Below are 14,749 nucleotides of genomic sequence, written 5' to 3' on the forward strand. Positions count from 1 at the left end.
CACTGCACGAGCAACATCCGGGTTCCAAGTGATGTTGCGTACTGACGTCACGTTTTCCAAGAAACTGATGTGAAGGAGCGGAGCCAATTGGCAGTGATTTTTCTAATCGCAGAAAGACACAGGACTAACTTGCGTGATACAGCGGCGAACTCTAGCTAGAATCCAGAAAATATTGCAGACTTTTATCGACCTTTGTACCAAGGGCCAGGAGGAATTTCATACCATACCTCTCCTAGGTGATACTACATTGATGCTGCTATTTATTCTTCATTTGTGAGTTGCCATTTTTCTCAATACAATCAATGTTATTTGATGGGATCACACTATTGTGTTTTTTCCCCCCATTTTTTCTCCCTCTTCCTCTTTTTCCTCCCTCTTCCTTTTTGCAAGTCCATGCAGATTTATTTATTTTTATTTATTTATAAAATGTTTTACCAGGAAGTAATACGTTGAGAGTTACCTCTCGTTTTCAAGTATGTCCTGGGCATAGAGCTAAGACAAATAATACATGGTTACAAATACAGTTACATAAATTAAAAGGGTATATATTATATACAAGACATTGCATGCACAGTTAAAGAAAATATATATTGTAGGCGTATGTAACAGTTACAGACCAGATTAAAATGTGAGACAGCCTTAGTTTTGAAAGAACTTAAACTGGTGGTGGATGTGAGAGTCTCCGGTAGGTTGTTCCAGTTTTGGGGTGCGCGGTAAGAGAAGGAGGAGCGGCCGGATACTTTGTTGAGCCTTGGGACCATGGACAGTCTTTTGGAGTCAGATCTCAGGTGATAAGTGCTGCATGTGGTAGGGGTGAGGAGCTTGTTCAGATAGACGGGTAGCTTGCCCAGAAAGAATTTGAAGGCAAGACAGGAAAGGTGAACTTTGCGCCTAGACTCGAGTGATGACCAATCTAGTTCTATGGATCCAGAGGTTCAAACGTATACAACTGTATGCAAGCCATTCCTCCATATTGTTCACTTATTGAATCACTGTTGTATACACTCACCTAATATTTGTTTGCACCCTCAATTTTGTGTTTTTTTTAAGCTACTTGAATGACTCTTTCCATCGGGCTTCCACCCTCTACACTCCATTGAAACAGCCCTAACAAAAGTGGCTAACGACCTACTTACAGATATAATCTATAGGTAATTGTTCCGATTGTGCTCGCCACAAACCGGGACCGGACCGCGGGGCTGAGGTGGGGTTATATAATCACCGACCTTAGTCCGCAGACTGATCCGGAGTGCGCAGTTCGACACCGTACATAGCAGGGTCAGGATTGGAGAAGGCAGCATCATCGTTATTCAAGCAGGAGTTCGGCAACAGGTAGACAGGAGTTCCCCACTTCAGCTTAGGAGCGTGAGCACGGGAGTGACCTCTGCGCGAGGAGCGGCCTCGGCCCATGACACTGGTCTCAGCAGGGGGAGACTGCAGGCTGGCCAAAATACACCGCGGGGCAGCGTCGGGGAAAAACCAACGCTTCAGCACAGAAGTCCAAAGCAGGCCTCTGCGTGGAGGGTAGCAGCAGGCCTCAGGTAATACCGGAACACAGACCTCTGCGTGGCGAATAGCAGCAGGTCTCCGGATAATCAGGAACTAGAGATGAGAACTAGAGACGTTAGTAAACAAACGAAAACAAGCCAGAAGGCTTGTGGCAAAACACAGTAACATCCAGAGAAGGATTATGCTCGGCACTAACTCAGTGCCAAAGCCCAGCATTTAAAGGACGGAGATCCAATCACAAAGAGGAGGTGTGTGAGCATTCCTCCAATGACGAAGCACAGGGCTGAAGCTGCAATGAGAGGCAGCACATGTGCCATTGATTGCCAGATGAAGCCTTTGTAACTGCAGAGGTCTGCAAGGCTAGAATTAAAGCCAGGAGCGAATTCCTTACAGTAATTTCTCCTTAGTAATTCTCCTGGATTTCTCGGCTGCCTTCAACACTGTTGCTCACCCCCTTATCCTGTACTCTCTAGTCTCCATTTGCCTTTGTGATGCAGCCCTTTCCTTGTTCAAGTCTTACCTATCCAACTGTTCTTTTAGTGTTTCCTTCTCTGGTGTCTCCTCCTCTTCACTCCCTCCTTCAGTCGAGGTTCCACAAGGCTCTATCCTTTGCCTTCTGCTCTTTTCACCATATATGCCTTTGTGAACTAATACAATCTATGCTTTTCAGTATCATATAGGCAATACATAAATTATGGCACATGTTACCAACGGCGTTCAGCATTCAGCAGGGCCCCTCATCCAATGGACATCAGAATCTAGCACAAGCCGGTCACCGATGGAATCCGACAGATACGATTTTCCTCCCAGCAGCCTGAAGGTGTAGTATTCAGCTCGATCCTGGTATTGGGAAATCGCGATGTCCCATTCCTCTCTCTTAGGGATCAACACTGGTCTGGGGAACAGCGGATAGAAGAGCAGCTCACTGTATTGCGTAGCTCACCACAAACGAAGCGCGACCACGGTGCTGAGGTAGGCAATTGGTTAACGCCGACACACAGCCACGCGGGCGCGCCTAGGATGTAGAGTAGTCATTCAAGCCAGGTCAGGGTTATAGATTTGAGAGTAGTGTAAGTACTTGCCAGGTCTGGAATGGAGAGTTGCGAATCGGAGTGCATAGCCAAGTTCAGGATTGGAGAGTAGCGGATTGTCGGGGTACGTAGCCAGGTTCAGGATAGGAGAGTATCGAATCATTGGAGTACTTAGCCAAAGTCGGGACTGGAGACAGGAGAATGGTCGTTAGTAGCCAGATCAGGAGAGGAGAGGTGCGGAATCCAAGAGACAAGTAAGTTAGGCAACAAGAGGTTAATCAGCAAGGCAAGGTCACAGGAACTGGAATGCAGCAAGGCACAGCGTCAAACTAGACTATGCTCAGCAAGGAATGAGAGCAGACTCAAGGTATATAAAGGCAGAGCCTCCAATAGCCAGCCAGGGTGGAACCAGGAAGTAAGCACCAACAGGCAGCTGGTGCACACAGGTGCCCTATGATGCATCCTAATCGGGGATGGGGGCCGGACTGCTCGCGTGCCGACCCGCGTGCATCATGGAGGTTAGGGGGTGGAGCCTGGAGCGCGCGTCACTCCCACGCCGGTTCTGAATGTCCTTAAAGCAAGAGGAGGCAAGAACAATCGCGCGCCGACCCGCGCATGTCACGGAGGTAAGGGGGCGGAGCTGAGAGCGCACGTCACTCCCACACCTGTCCTGTCCATCACCAGAGTGGGGGCAGGGCTTGGACTGCGAGTCAGCAGGGAGGCTGGATGAATGCACCCGTCGTGCGTCAGAGCAGGTGGTGGGGTCCGGATCTAAGGACAGGGGATCAGGCCCCCCTTTAGGAGCGACTTCCGGGCGACTCCACGATGGCTTCTCCGGAAATTTGGCGTGGAACATACGAACCAAGGTACAGTATATTGATATATATTGACTATACAAGGTATAGTATATTGAAGTACAGTTTACTGTTAGTACTTATAAACTTCATAGTTTCTAGAATGAGCAGGATTGAAAATGCCACTCAATGCACATCTTGCCACATGTATGTGCACTTGGAGAAGCTGTTTCAAGGAGCATACCGCTTTGGGAATTGTGAGCGGGTGGTCTCTTTAGAGTCAGAGATTGCTGATCTGAAGAGGCAACTTGCAATATTGAGGGACATTGGCAATCTTGAAAGGGGTTTAGAGCTCACTGAGCAGGACCTTGCTTCGACTAGTGGTGCAGATGGTGGCGCTGTTAGTGAGGAGCAGGTAGGTAGCTTGGTTGCTGTTAGTGAGGAGCAGGTAGGTAGCTTGGTGACAGTTAGAAGGGGAAGCAGGGGCAATAGGGAGAGGCAGGTCATTTCTGAGCTGACCCATCCCAATAGATTTGCCATGTTGAGTGAAGATATTGGGAATGTCGGGGCAGAAATGGCAAGGCTGGGGGAGACTAATTCCTCTAGCAGCCAGGGGAATAGTTCCTCCAGCACAGTGGGGACTCAGGATGCTCCGATACAGAGAAAGATTGTGGTGGTAGGGGACTCCATTATTAGGAACGTAGATAGGGCAATCTGCTGTCGTGAGCGCATGAACCGAACAGTTTGTTGTCTCCCGGGTGCTCAGGTTCGACACATTGCCGATCGGTTAGACAGATTGTTGAGGGGGGCTGGGATTGACCCGGCGGTCTTGGTACACGTTGGCACCAATGACAAAGTTAGAGAAAGATGGAGGGTCCTAAAAAATTATTACAGGGATCTAGGCCAAAAGCTTAAGGCAAGGACCTCCAAGGTAGTATTTTCTGAAATACTACCACTGCCATGCGCTACCGCAGGGAGACAGTTAGAGATCAGGGAGGTTAATGCATGGCTAAGAAAGTGGTGCAGGAAGCAGGGATTTGGGTTTTTAGAGCACTGTGACTCCTTTTCTGAGAGGTGCCATCTATATGCTAGGGACGGATTGCACCTCAATGAAGAGGGATCTTCTGTGCTGGGGGGGAGAATGCTAAAAATGTTGGAGGAGATTTTAAACTAGGATGGAGGGGGGAGGGGAATGAAACAGATAAGGAACTAAATGGAATAGAGGAGGATACAAGGTGGTATGGAGGTAGAATGGGGGCACGTGCGAGTTTTATAAGCAGTGAGACACCCATAGTAAATACAGATAATACCAGAAAACTTCTAAAGACTAAACCAAGTGGGCGCAGAAAGGAAGGAGCAGATAAAATAATAGTACAGGCTGAAAAAAAACTGAAATGCATGCTCACTAATGCAAGAAGCCTGACAGATAAAATGTGGGAGCTTGAATTAATGGCTACAAGGGAGCAGTATGATATCATAGGCATTACTGAAACATGGTGGGATGAAACTCATGACTGGGCAGTTAATATAGAGGGTTATTCCCTTTTTCGGAAGATTGAACAAATAGAAGGGGAGGTGGAGTATGTTTATATGTTAAACCGGATCTAAAACCTATTATTAGGGATGATGTTTATGAAGGGAATGATGAAAATGTAGAGACCTTGTGGATAGAAATTAGCAGTGGAGGTAAAAGTATAAAGAAAATGTTTGTAGGGATATGCTATAAACCATCAAATACCTGTGAGATTGAGGAAGCTAAAATCCGTTTGCAATTGGAGAAGGCATAAAACTGGGTCATATTTGCATAATGGGGGAGTTTAATTATCCAGACATAGGGGCCTATGCAGAGAGCAGCGCTATTTCGAAAGTCGCCATTTTTTGGAGAAAATCGCGCAGAAAGCAGCAGAAAATGGCGAGTTCCGAAAAACGCGCCAATTTTTCTTTTCTGTTTGTAAAACTCGCCTCGCGGCTGGCGAGAACCTCAATCTCGCCAGTTTTAAATATATCCTAATGCAGAGAGGCGCGAACGGCATCTAGCGGCTGTTCGCGCCAATAAAATGGCGCGATTGTCTCCTTTTTGCCTCGCCAGAAAAAATTGGCAAGAAGCTGCCGCTCGCGGCCATTGCAATGGGAAAAAAAGGCGCGAATTTGTTTTTACACGTTTCTGAAGCGCGCATCTCGCCAATTTAAACTCGCCACACGCATCCATGTTAAACATAGCAGAATTCGCACTTTTCTGCATATGGAGAATAAAACTCTCCAAAAAAGCTACTTTTTAATAAATTCGCCAATTTTAAAATTCGCTGCTCTCTGCATAGGCCCCATAGACTGGGGCAATGAGATTAGCATTACAACAAAGGGAAACAGGTTTTTGGGGGTGCTTAAAGACAATTACATGAACCAAATTATTGAGGAACCAAATACTGTAGTAGAGGGGCAATACTGGATTTGGTCATATCAAACAATGTAGAAGTAATAACAAATATTCAAGTCCTGGAACATTTAGGTAACAGTGATCATAACATGGTCTCATTTGAAATAAATTATCAAAAAACAGATTACTTGCTTTCAACAAAGACATTAAACTTTAGAAAATCAGATTTCAATAAACTGAGGTCTAATCTACAAGTAATACATTGGGATGATGTTTTTGCAGGGAAAATGTAGAATATAAATGGGCAGTCTTTAATAGATTGTTAGAAAAGCCCACTTTTCAGTGTATACCGTTGGGTAATAAGTATATAAGAAATAAGTCAAAACCAATGTTGCTAAATAAACAGGTAGGGGAGGAAAGGGACAAGAAGAGGAAGGTGTTTAGATTCTTTAAGTCAGAAGGGATGGAGACATCGGGGCCTATGCAGTAAACTGCGCTAATGGCCATTCGGCAGGGGTTTGAACTCGCCATGTTTTTGCCGAGTTGCTCTCACGGTATGCAGGTAGACCCGAATATCTGTACATGAGCTTCCTGTTACCCCGGGAGTCGGAGGGCCACCTCTTCTAATGGTAAGTTATATATACAATGTTTGTAAATGTCTCTTTTTACAGGTTTTTTCATTGGATGTGTTGTTTGATTTTTTGGGGGAGGCACATTGACTGATAATATATTAATCTGTACCACTTTTAGGGTTATACATTACTATGACAATATTTGGGGGGCATTTTTCGCTTGGTATTGCTGTTGCTTTTTTTCATTTCAGTTTATTATGTGGATGTGATTGTTTGTTTTTTCATGCTTAATGGTAATAAAATGTTTGCGATTGGTGTTCGTTTGTAGTTAATGTTGTATTATGTTAGCGAATGCGTTTTATGGTTATTTCAGATATTGTTAGAATTTATTTCTTTCTATTTTACTGTTTACATTCATTAATGTTGTAGTAATGAATTGTTTTGATTGGTTAGTGTTACTATTCATTTTGAGTTGGTTTAGGAATTCATTGGTTTGATTGGTTAATGGTTTAATTAATTCATTGTTGATGTTGTTATTGCTTGTATTGATTGGATTAGCTGGCTACTGTTTTTATTTAGTGAACTGTGTTTTTTTGGAGTTTAGTTATGTTTTATTATTGTGTGTCTTGTATATTAATGTATTGTAATTAGGGTGCCCATTGAGTGCTATAGAGGCTTATCATGTCCATATTATTATTATATGGGTATGATGTACCACTATACTACTCAATGGGTACAGTGTGAGTATAGTCAGTCAGGGGTGGGTGCTTAGGCCTCCCGGGTTTTTATCGGGTCAGGGTGGGTTAACCCCTTAATGACTATAGCGGTTAGTAACCGCTAAGGTGATTAAGGGGTTAGGGGCCATTGGAATGTCTTTATTATGTATATACTGTATGCTTTCTTGCTACGGAGGACAGAGGGACCTGCTGTTGTGGTAAGTATAACTGTATTTATTTACTTTATTTTTGTATGCTAATGCAGTGTTTAATAATGGGCAAATAATCTATTATCAATATCTGGATAATAGTTATTTTGCCCATTACTGTACTGTATGGGTTTTGGCGGAGGGGGCGTGTATTGATGTTTATTAAAATATTTATTAATATATATTTCTTTCATAGTGTAGATGTGTAGGGGGTCTCCAGAGCTGAACCACGTTGGTTTTATGTCCGGGGACCCCCTGCTTCCCGAGATACAGGCACCTTTATGGGGTGCCGGTATCTCCTATGCAAGGAAATGTCCCGGTCACGTGACGCGGGACATTTCAATGCAGAGGAGATACCGGCACCCCATAAAGGTGCCTGTATCTCGGGAAGCAGGGGGTCCCTGGACCTGGAACCAATGCGGTTCAGCTCCGGAGACCCCCTGCACATCTACACTATGAAAGAAATGTATATTTAAATAAATAATTTTCGGCCGACATTTTAGCTGTGAGAGGCAGCTCTCTCAGAGCCGCTCTCTCTGAGCAGATATGAATCGCCGGTTTAGGCCTTTTCAGAGGCTCGATGCTCTCGCTGGCAGCAACTCGCCCGTTTTGGGAATTTTGCTATCACAGGTAATCGAGGCTTTCTGAATACCATGATAGCAACACCCAAAAAAACGTCATTTTAAATGCCCTGGCGATAATTTTTATCAACCCTCTCTGAATGAGGCCCCAAGTGTGGCTGAAACGTCAGTCCTTTTGTTGGCAATAAATTAGTTTTGAAAATTCTGTGGAACCCTGCTCTTTATACCTTCCATTGTAAGCTGGATCATCACAGAGAATCCTGAACCAGGAGCACCGGTAGTTGTATCCTTATATTATTTGTATGTGATGTGCAGCATTTTCCCATCTGTGCTGTGGTGTATGGCGCGTACGCTCCAGCACACGCTGCAACAGCCACTGGGGACCTGGCCTTAGAGGGGATATGATAACTATATACAAATATATTCGGGGACAGTACAAGGAGCTTTCTAAAGAACTGTTCATCTCAAGGGCAGTACAAAGGACACGTCGTCATCCCTTAAGGTTGGAGGAAAGGAGATTTCACCAGCAACAAAGCAAAGGGTTCTTTATAGTAAGAAAGTGTGGATGAGAATAGAGGCAAACAGGATAATTACAAACTATTTTGATAGGGTGTGAGAAAACCCATGTCTGCATTAAGTCCTTTGGTTTTGGTGTCAAAGAGTCTTATCATTCTGAGTTCAAATGTTTTCCGTTCTTGGGTGCGTTTAAACATTCTATTGAGGATTTTGATTTTTAAATCATTTATGGATTGATCTGGCTGTGAGAAATGATGTCCCACAGGTGAGCAGTATCTTCCTTCTTCGTTATGGAGTGTCTGTGCATATTCATTCTTCCTTGAGAGAGAGACACAGAGCGACACAGGGAGAGGGCGACACAAGGAGAGGGTGACACAGGGAGAGGGCGACACAGGGAGAAGGCGACAGGGAGAGAGGGTGACACACTCACACAGACACAAACACTCACAGACACACACACACAAAAACACTCACAGACACACACACACACAAACACTCACAGACACACACACACACACACACACACAAACACTCACAGACACACACACAAACTCACAGACACACACACACGCAAACTATCACAGACTCACTCACTCACACACACATAAACACTCACAGACACACACTCACAGTCTCACAAACACACACACACTCACACAAACACTCACTCACACACACCCACACAAACACTCACAGACACACTCACATACACCCACACCCACACTCACACCCACACTCACATACACACTCACAGAATAACTCACACACATACACAAACACTAACAGACACACACACACACACACACACACACACACACACACACACACACACACACACACACACACACACACACACACACACACACACACACACACACACACACACACACACACACAACACTCACAGACCACAGACACACACACAGACTCACAAACTCACACAAACACGCACACGCACACACACACACACACACACACACACACACACACACACACACACACACACACACACACACACACACACACACACACACACACACACACACACACACACACACACACACACACACACAAACACTCACAGACACACACACTCACAGACACACTCACAGACACACTCACAGACACACTCACAGACACACACTCACTGTGTGGGTATTCATTGGAATGGAGGGAGCCCACCTGTTCCTCCAGGGCCTACTTGTCCTCCACATGCTGCTCCACATGCCAGGGGATCTGGCAGCCAGGCGGGGGGGGGGGGGGATCGGGCAGCCAGCACAATCAGTTATGCCCATGGTAAGACAAAAAGTGTAAAGCGGAGTCCCACAGTCACTACAGAGTAAGTATTTTTGTTTTCTTTACTGTACAGTATGTACTGTAATTACACTATTACTGGTAAAATGCATTAGTGTGTTTTACAGTACTTTTTTCCTAGCAATTATTTTAGAGAGAAAAAAATGTCCTATTACTCTAATAATGTCTTATATTCATGTTTTTAATTTTTATTTCAATGGCATACTGTACATGTACTGTATGAGGGGGCATAGTCTAATTTTTTTGGGGGGGATATACTATTGAAAACCTTCACCTTTTGCTACTGTATGAACAGTAGGCTTGTTCTGTTTTGCATACTGCGTATGGAAATATTTCAGTTACACGCCCATGTTATTTACAGCAGTGAACCTTTATCGTAAAACTGTTCAAATGATGTATTTGAACTACTGTACAGTGTATTATCCTGCACACTCGGAATGGCAAAATTACACAATCCCCCCTCACAAAGCATACAGTACTGTAGCAGAAGGACAATCAACAGCTTATCGAAACCTTCCCTAAGACATTCACACATTCTCATTCTTTTTCAGGCTGCATTGCATATTGTATTGTACTGTATGGCTTTATTTATATAGTGCCAAAAGTGTACTCAGCGCTTCACAAAGAATACAGTACAGGGAATTATAATAATAAAATAAGTGCAGCAAATAAGCAATAAGTGCAGCAAAATCAGACAATAGGAAAGGAAATCCCTGCCCAAAGAGCTTACTATCTAAGAGGTTATAAGAGAGAATAAGTGCTGTAAATGGCAGTGCTTGGTCACAATGGATGGTAGGAGTTACTGAGTGTGGGACAGTACCATCAATGCAGGCTATTGGGATGCTTGATTTGTTGGGCAAGTTTTAAGATTAGTCAGTATTACATTTATTTTATAGAAAATTTGGGGCCTACTGTAACAAATTTTTCTGTTTTCCTTTACACTGTAGGACGACAACACTTCTGGTGGACCAAATAAGTGAAGAGAATGATGAGAGGTGCACAGCAAGTGTCAAGACTGCTCTGGAGAAAACTCACAATATAACATTATCTGAGACCAGCATCAGGCAGATGAGACGCAAATTAGGATGGAAATATGGACGTGTAATGTAAGTGTCTTACTGTGGCAAAGTAGGTAAAAGTGTGGTTTTACTGTACCTGTAAAATTATTCCTTGTCATTACAGAGCGTATACTATGATAAGGGACACCAACAAGATCAAAAGAGTGGACCAGCACGGGCATGGATCGAAAGTGGCGAGACTTTTCAGGATGTCATCTTTACTGATGAGACAACTGTAGCTCTTGAGAGATTTGCTACTTTTGCATTGCACAAAAATGGATGCCTATCTCTGAAGTCATGTCCCAATCACCCAGTGAAGATGCATGTGTGGGGTGCGATCTTTAGACGTGGACCAGGATACATCATCATCTTTGAGGGTAGAATAATGCACAAAGTCGCATGCTGTGGCCTTATGCACTGTACAACTGTAGTGTACAGTATTTGGTACATTTTCCTTTTCTTTTTTTCTTTTCTTGTTCCAGGAATCATGGATAAAGTATTTTTCCAAGAGCAAATAGTCCCCGAGATTGTTGAATACATTAGGTATGATTTCCCATCTGGTCACCGCTTCTTCCAGGTCAATGATCCGAAACACACGGCATCTACTACCCATAATCTTGCGAGCGGTATCAACTGGGTAAAGACGCCACCAGAGTAAGTTCTCCAGTGTACTGTACGGTAACTGTTTCTCATTGTTTTACACTGTTTATATCACTTTAACTAATTAACTAAATAACTTACATTCCAGATCACCAGATATGAATCCCATCGAATTGGTATGGCATCAGATGTAGGATCATATCCGAAGAGTTGTGAAACCATCCAAAAAGGATGAATTGGCAAAAGGAATACTGAGTTTCTGGAACAACATACTCACCGTCCAACAATGCAATAAATATATAGATCATATAGCTAGCATGTTGCCCGTTCTTTTACAGTGTAATGGGCAGGCCACCAGAATGTAGTAAGGTACTGTACTGAGGTAAGTACAGGTACAGTAAGTATGATACATGTAAGAGGTAAGTATGGCAATATATATATATATATATAGACAGAAAAAGAGAGAGAGCGCACGCCCCATAGCATAATACTGCATAAAATTTATTAAAACAGGAGAAGGAGGTGGGGGATGGGGGGGGGTAGGAATCGCACTTACAAAATGCAAATGGTTAAAAAGCAGTTTGTGAATATATCACCACCATCCGGTTCTGGATACTGGAACACGTCTCCGTGGACTCCTTCAGGGCTGCCAGACACGATCTCCAGGAACCAGATGTAGATGGCTCCGTTCGCTGTCTGAGTGTAGTCCAAACTCCAGCTCTCACTTCCAATGGCCGCCGATTGTATTCCCGCGCTTGGTGTAGGCTTCTGCGCGTGCGCGGCGTCGTCGTGATGACGTAATCGCGCTCTCAGTACCCTTTTCTTAAAGTATTAAAATAATAATTACAGTATAAACAATTTTTAAGATATATAATATAATATTTGCAGTGTAAAAATATAATCATGTATACTTAACTATGATACACATATATATATATATATATATATATATATATATATATATGTGTGTGTGTGTGAACATGACAAAGAAAAAAGAATCCCAGATTAGCACTCTAGCATACAAAAGAAATCAAAATGTATTAAACACATATAACAAAATATATAATAAAAAGAATCCACAGTGTACCAAGGACTGATTGCTACTGAACACTAATGAATTGAAAATACATGAAGTTACAAACATAAATATGAACACATTCAACAGATCACAAATAATGTGAATGTGTTCATATTTATGTTTGTAACTTCATGTATTTTCAATTCATTAGTGTTCAGTAGCAATCAGTCTTTGGTACACCGTGGATCCTTTTTATTATATATTTTGTTATATGTGTTTAATAAATTTTGATATCTTTTGTATGCTAGAGTGCTAATATGGGATTCTTTTTTCTTTGTCATGTTCACACATATTCATCATCCCTAGCACCGCCAGTAGTGTTTATATCTTACACTTCACCTTACTGGTTATAACACTTCTTACCTTTGGTCTGTTGCAGGTTGTTTCTTGTGTTTCATTATACACTGTGCGTGTATATATGTATATATATATATCTATATATCTATCTATATATAGAGATATATATATATATATATATATACACATATATAGATATATATATACACACACACACAGTACAGGATGTACAGTACATTTGTATTAGACATGTGTGTGCTGTCTAACCTACAGTAGTATAGTTATACAGTATTTAATGAGTGCAATATACTGTAGATAAAGTGCAGGAAATCCCCCCATCACCCCCCCCCCATACCGGCAGGTAAGACACAGTGCTCCAATACATAACTTGTTATAGTTATACTGTAGTTATACAGTTATACTGTATATAGTTAGACAGTAGATATTGTCCAATATTGTGAAATACTCAATGCATTTAATGCACTTTAATGCACTTTAATGCACTAATTGTTTCTTTTCTTTTCAGAGCTGCAGCACTACAAGAAGGGAGGGGAGATGTGCAAAAGTATTGTACTGTGTGTATACAGTACTGTAGCAACAGTCAGTAAATTACACTAATCCCCCCCTCTCTTAATGGCAAAAGAACTACAGACTGTGCAGCCATTACAAAGAAGATAAAGACAAGACTGTAAATTTGGTAGAATAATTATTCATTTCCATGATTATCCTGTACAAATAAAATTGTTCCTTCTTTAAATTCTTTGTGTGTGTGTACTGTATATGCCCCCAAATAAAAACGACACTACAGTATGCCACCCACCTCATAAAGTACTGTAGAATTAAAAAGCTGGGGGAGGCGTTGATTTGCAGTTCAATTCACTTTGGTTTGTTAGGCTTACAGTGTGTGTGTCTGTGGGGTGGGGGGGGGGGGGGGGGGGGGTGTATGCAGGATTATTAGTTCAAAGAAATCTTTTGAACAGGTCATAAGAATGTTTTGAAACCCCCCCTCCACCCCCAAATAAAAAGTACACTATGCCACCCACCTCATAAAGCTTTTCACATTTGCGCAAGTGTGTGTGAACCCGTCCGCAAGAAGATTACACAAAGCCACAAAGCCTCCAATTACAAATGAATGGCTTTGGGGGAGGTGTCGATAAGCAGTAGAAATACTTTAGCGTGTGTGTGTGTGTGTGTGTGTGTGTGTGTGTGTGTGTGTGTGTGTGTGTGTGTGTGGAGGGGGGGGTGGAGGGGAGGTGTGTATGCAGGAATATTAGTTCAAAGAAATCTATTGAACAGGTCATCAGAATGTTTTGAACCCCCCCCCACCCCCAAATAAAAAAGTACACTATGCCACCCACCTCAAAGCACAGTATACATTACAAAATTGTTAAGCCCATGTCGAATTTTTTTTTAAGTTGTTTTTTTTCTCCCCCAAACTTTTGAAATTCACATTGAATGTGAAGTCATTCTCGCCAGAGCCCCAAGAAGGATTTACAGTATCACAGTGATCCGGGTGTGTAGGATTATACCTGTACCTGTTCCTAAATGTGATGACATGCATAAGCGTTTCAACAAGGTTCCAATGAGACACAAACGCATGCACCTAAATGTGATGACACGCTTATGCGATTCAACAAGGTTCCAATGAGACACACACGCATGCACCTAAATGTGATGACGCGCATATGCATTTCAACAAGGTTCCAATGACACGCATATGTGTTTCAACAAGGTTCCAATGAGACACACATGCATGCGCCTAAATGTGATGACACATATGCATTTCAACAAGGTTCCAATGAGACATACACGCATGCGCATAAAATAAATACAGTATGAAAAGAAGAGCAAGCCTACAGTAGCAAGTTCAAAGTATTGAATAATAAATAATACATATAGAATAAAAGATATACATTTTTATTTTTGGGGTTTCTTAGCAAAGACATACTGTACACGCATGAGCGGAAAAAATATTTAACTTTCGGGAAAGAAGAAGCGACGTTGTATTTTTGTATTATTATTCCCTTTATTATCCTATACAAATACAACACTTAATTTGTACAAAATACTTCTTTCCCATGTACAGCATACAGTATGAAC

This window comes from Ascaphus truei, chromosome 9 (assembly GCF_040206685.1).
Source record: "Ascaphus truei isolate aAscTru1 chromosome 9, aAscTru1.hap1, whole genome shotgun sequence".
Lineage (NCBI taxonomy): Eukaryota > Metazoa > Chordata > Amphibia > Anura > Ascaphidae > Ascaphus > Ascaphus truei.